Genomic DNA, 6,000 nt, shown 5'->3' with positions numbered 1-6,000 from the left:
CTGCACATTCCTCACCCCCCACCAATCCACACAAGCACTCCAATACTAGATATTATATTGATATGATTATATGTTTCACACAACCGTAAAAAATATGTTTGCAAACCGCTGAAAGCACATTTCCCTTTAGGTGACATCATCGCGATAAAAATAAATGTCTAATATCTACGAAACGGGAGCAGCACAAACGAAACTTTTTGCTGCGACACGGCGGAATTCCTTTTCGTGATGTGCTGCACCTTCTTGCACCGCTGCCCTCCAGAGGTTCCTGTTCAAGGCGATGCGCTCCCAGTCCTGAGATGTTATTTGGAATTTCTTGAGATTGGTCTTGAGGTTGTCCTTGAAACGTTTCTTTTGCCCACCCAGGGCTCGCGGACCTCTCTCCAGCTGGGAGTATAACATCTGTTTGGGGAGGCGGGTGTCAGCCATGCGGATGAGATGTCCTGTCCATCGGAGTTGGTGCTGCATTATTAAGGTGGTGATGCTCGGTATCCTGGCTTCCTCCAGAATGCTGATGTTTGTGCGTCTGTCCTCCCATTTGATCCTGAGTATTTTCCTCAAGGTTCTCTGGTGGTGTTGCTCAAGAGCTCTTAGGTGCTTGCTGTAGGTTGTCCATGATTCTGCCCCATAAAGTAAGGTGGGGAGAACCACAGCTTTGTAAACCAGGAGCTTGGTGTCAACCCGGAGGTCTCTGTCTTCAAAGACTCTTTTCCGGAGTCTGGCATACGCTCCACTGGCATAGCTCAGGCGATGGTTGACCTCAGAGTCAATGTCCGCCTTGGAGGAGAGAAGGCTGCCAAGGTAGGGGAAGTGGTGGACATATTCAAGTGCAGTGTTGTCCACATTTATGATGGGCAAAGTAGATGGCTGGTTGGGTGGGGGTTGATGTAGCACCTGGGTCTTCTTGGTGTGCACGGTCAGACCCAGGGCTCTGTATGCCTTAGCAAAGGAGTTCAGGATGCCCTGGAGGTCTTCTGCAGAGTGTGCTACAATGGCATTATCATCTGCATACTGGACCTCCATGACCGTGGTGGTTCTGATCTTGGTTTTGGCTTTGAACCTGTTAAGGTTGAAGAGCCTGCCATCAGTTCTGTACCAAATATGGGATTCCGTGTGGTAGTTCTTTGTCAATGAGATGGAGTATGGTGGCAATGAAGATAGAGAACAGGGTGGGTGCAATGATGCATCCCTGTTTGACCCCTGTCTCTACAGTGAAAGGCTCAGTCAAAGAGCTGTTGTTGAGCACTGTGGCTGTCATTCCGTCATGTAATAATCGCAGTATTCTGACGTATTTATTTGGGCAACCATACCTCAGAAGGATGCTCCAGAGGGCCTGGCGATCCACCGTGTCAAAGGCCTTTGTCAGTTCTATAAAAGCCATGAACAAAGGCTGTTTATGTTCACGGCATTTCTCCTGGAGTTGGCGTGCTGTAAAGATCATGTCTGCAGTGCCTCTAGATGGGCGAAAACCGCACTGCGATTCTGGGAGAACTTCCTCAGACAATGGCAGTAGGCGATTGGCAAGAACACGAGCAAGTACTTTGCCAACTGTTGAAAGGAGCGAGATGCCCCTATAGTTCCCACAATGCGCTTTGTCCCCTTTCTTGAAAATGGGCACTATCAAAGCGTCCCTGTGCTCCGAGGGGAGTACTTCTTTTTCCCAGACCTTCAAAAAGAGGGAATGGAGGTGGCGCTGGAGCTCTGGTCCACCTTCCTTTAGGACCTCGGCTGGGATCCCATCTGGCCCAGAGGCCTTGTTGTTCTTCAGGCTCCTGATGGCGTCTTGGACCTCTGCTAATGTGGGAGGTTCACCCATGTCTTCCCTGATGGGACTCTGAGGGATATGACCGAGAAGATCTGACTGAATTGTGCTGTCACGGTTGAGGAGTTCCTGAAAGTGCTCTCTCCACCGGTTGTTTATGGACTCATTGCCCTTCAACAGCTCCTGCCCGTCTTTAGAGCGTAGGGGGTTTTGGCCGCGATGGCTTGGCCCGTAGACAGCCTTAGTAGCGCTGAAAAAGCCTCTGGTGTCACCAGAGTCTGCCAAACTCTGGATTTCCAGTGCCCTTTCAGTCCACCAGGAGTTTTTAATCTGTCTCACCCGGCTCTGGACGTCAGCCTTGGCTCTGGAGTGAGCCTGTCTCTTTGCTTTGCAGGTGATGTCATTTTGCCAGACACGAAAGGTTTCCCTTTTCTTGGAGATGAGCTGTTCTATCTCTGTGTCATTCTCATCAAACCAGTCCTGATGCTTTCTGGAGTTGTGCCCGAGAGTGGCACTGCAGGTATCAAGGATGGAAGACTTGAGCAGGCTCCAGTGTTCTTCAATGTCGTCAGAGTATTCCTGATTGAGGCTTTCTCCAAGAGAGGTCTGAAACAGCTGCAGGGCGGAAGTTTTGTTCAGGGTCTCAAGGTTTAGTCTCGGCCGGCTCAACTTCTTTTGCAGTCTCCTCTTCCTCTTGAGTCTGATGGACATTGTGGATCGTATCAGGCGGTGATCTGTCCAGCAGGCCTCTGAATCTATCATGGCTTTTGTGATGCTCACGTCGCGCTGATCCCTGGCTCTGACAATGACATAGTCAATAAGATGCCATTGTTTAGAGCGAGGGTGTCTCCATGAGCCCTTGAGTTTGTTCTTCTGGCGAAAGATGGTATTGGTGATGGTAAGGTCGTATTGAGCACATTTGCTAAGAAGCAAAACCCCGTTGGAGTTGATGTTTCCAATGCCTTCCTTTCCAATGGTGCCCTTCCAGAGGTGGTGGTCACGGCCCACTCTGGCATTGAAATCTCCCAATATAATAATCTTGTCCTCCTTGGGGATTTTTGACAATACCTCATCCAGACAGGCATAGAAGGCCTCTTTTTCTTCCTCATCGGAAACGAGGGTAGGTGCATAAGCACTAAGAACTGTTGCCGTCTGGTTGTTAGCCAGCACCAGACGGAGGGTCATCAGGCGCTCACTGATTCCCACCGGGAGTTCAGAGAGATGACTGATCAGTTGGTTCTTGATGGCAAAGCCAACCCCATGGATCCTAGGCTCATCTGTGGCCTTTCCTTTCCAGAAGAAAGTGTATCCACCCTTTTCTTCCTTCAGATGACCTTCCTCTGCACATCGGGTTTCTGAAAGAGCAGCTATGTCAATCCGGCATCTTCTCAGTTCCATGGCAATGATGGCAGTTCTCCTCTCCAGCCTGTCTCTGGTTACACTGTCTATTAGTGTGCACACATTCCATGCTCCAAAATTCATGTTTCTGTGTTTTTGACCGCATATTGGTGATCCCTCTGAACGCGGTAATCCAGTCGGGAGGTTTGAGGCAGGCTATGTTTAGGGCACCTTTACTAGCCCCTTCCCCGTCAGGGGTGAGCAGAGTGGATCCTAAAGAGGGCTGCTCAGTCGTGGATGCAGCTACCCAAGAGCTCTTTCTGCCTCGGTCCAAGAGCCCAACGATCATCTAACATCCACCGCCTGATGTGCCAGTTTGTGACTAGGGGCTTCCAGACTTCACAATCCTGCCCCCGTTGCCACTTACTGGTCGCCACAGGACTTTAATCTGGGATGTAAAATGGATTCCCTGAAAAAGACGCCTGTGCGTGACTTTGTTTAACGTGGGGAGACTGGTGCACAGACAGTCACCACACTGTCCTTGACAGATTGGGGTCAGAATCCAGTGGCAAGGAGACCAAGACGACTGGTGACCCTTTTCTGCTGTAGCCTTCATCCGCCTTCCCAGCCGTTGTGACGCCTCCCCTTAGATCAGCCATCATCCTCCGCCTGGTCCGCCGTTGAGGTCTTCACTATTTACCCAAAGCTGGGGCTGTTTACCCACAGCAGGGACAGTGGCTGATGGGCAGTAGGGCGTGTCCACACACCGGTGGGCCTACATGCCACATCTCTGGGGCCCACTGCTGCTCTGAGATCCTGCACAACTTAGCCTGGGACCGCAAGGTGCCAGTTACCGTGTGTGGCCACGAGGAGGCGTGTGCAAGTCTTGGCAATGGAGAGGCTGTGTACCGGCGGAGGAGGCTTATGCACTCGGCTCCTCTTTTCACCCCCGGAAACAGAGGGCTAGCCGGTGGCGGTAGCTGAAAGCAGAAAAGTGGCAAGCAGAAGCAGCATACAGCAAGCACAAACTACAGGCACTACTACTCCACTGACGCATCACATGCCCTGTGTACGTACACACACACACATTTAATACATACCGTGGAAACAACCCATACACATCAAACAATACAAATACACAACCCCTCCCCCCGACACACCACCACCAAATTATTATATATAATAATAATTGGCTCGGGTAATTAACACATTGGCAAGTCACTGACTCGTTCCTGAGGGGGAAATTACGTCACTGACTCGTAAAGTCCCTCCTCCATCTATCACTCGCTACTGATTGGTCGTTCGCGAAGATTCACGAATGAGTAACAGACAGCATTGCCGCTATGCCATTGCCAGCCGACACACGTTCTGCCGACATTGATGTTTTAATTTTGTATTTGTTGGCTTGTAGTTGATGGTGTTCATATACCAAATGTGTTTGTGTTTGAATAAAAGGTTGAAAAAAAAAACGTTATGCCGACATTGGTTAATTTTGGGAACACCAACTCATACTATAACAACGTAAAACACGTATACATATTGTCATATAAAGCAGTTAACCAAATGTCTGATTTTTATGTTTTGTTTGGCGAATATAAAAACAAGGAATAAAACACCAGACAATTTACAACATAAATGTTTATTAAAATAATAATAATCAAGCATGTTTTTGGGATGTGGGAGGAAACCGGAGTGCCACGGTTTCCTCCCACATGCCTGGTAGGTCGATTGAAGACTCTAAATTGTCCCTAGGTATGAGTGCGAGTGCGGATGGTTGTTCGTCTCTGTGTGCCCTGCGATTGGCTGGCAACCGGTTCAGGCCTGCTGCCCGATGATGGCTGAGATAGGCACGCCCGAGACCCCCGTGGGGACAAAGCGGTTCAGAAAATGGATGGATGGATGATAATAATAATAACAATAATAATAATAACTAGAAAATGCAATTTCTGGAGAAATTGCGTGTGAAGGCGAAGAAGCTGAATATTTGTTTGGGGGGAATACTGTGGAATGATTTTGGAATGAGTTGAATTTCTCGAGAAACGTAGAATTTAGAGGTGAAAAACTGAATTTTTGAGAATTTGGTGGAATTTCAAATTTGAAAATGTGAAATCTATGGGAAATGGGAATTTTTCGGAATAGGGAGGAAAAAGATGAAGAGTTGAAAGTCGGAATGGGTTGAATCGGTGGAAAAATGTGGAAATTAGAGATGAAAAACGGAATTTTGGAGAATTTGGTGGAATTTCAAATTTGAAAATGTGGAATTTATGCAAAATGGGAATTTGTGGAACAGGAAAGAAAAAGATGAAGAGTTGAAAGTTGGAATGGGTTGAATCAGTTGAAAAATATGGAAAATAGAGGTGAAAAACGGAATTTTTGAGAATTTGGTGGAATTTCGAATAAATATAAATAATTCGGTTCAATTTGGGTCACTCCCGGTGTATTTGGGTCACTTTCGGTTCAATTTAGGCCACTTCCGGTTCAATTTAGGCCACTTCCGGCTTAGCTGAGGTCACTTCCGGTTTATTTGGGTCACTTCCGGTTCAACGTAGGCCACTTCCGGTTTAGCTGAGGTCACTTCCGGTTCAATTTCGGTCACTTCCGGTTCATTTTGGGTCACTTCCGGTCTATTTGGGGTCACTTCTGGTTTGCCTGAGGTCACTTCCGGTTCATTGGGGGTCACACTTGGTTCATTGGGGTCACTTCCGGTCTATTTGGGGTCACTTCCGGTTCATTGGGGGTCACTTCCGGTTCATTGGGTGTCACTTCCGGGGTCCTTGGGGTCACTTCCGGTCCAATCAGGGCTCATTGGGGTCACTTTAGGGTTAATCCAAGATGGCCGCCACATAGTGGAAGTGGGGGTCAAGGGGGTGAATATGGGAAGCATAAGGTGAATAAAGTTG

Source organism: Syngnathus leptorhynchus, chromosome 6 (assembly GCF_054491065.1).
Source record: "Syngnathus leptorhynchus isolate UIUO chromosome 6, UIUO_Slep, whole genome shotgun sequence".
NCBI classification, from domain to species: Eukaryota; Metazoa; Chordata; class Actinopteri; order Syngnathiformes; family Syngnathidae; genus Syngnathus; species Syngnathus leptorhynchus.
This window is presented reverse-complemented; position numbering follows the sequence as displayed.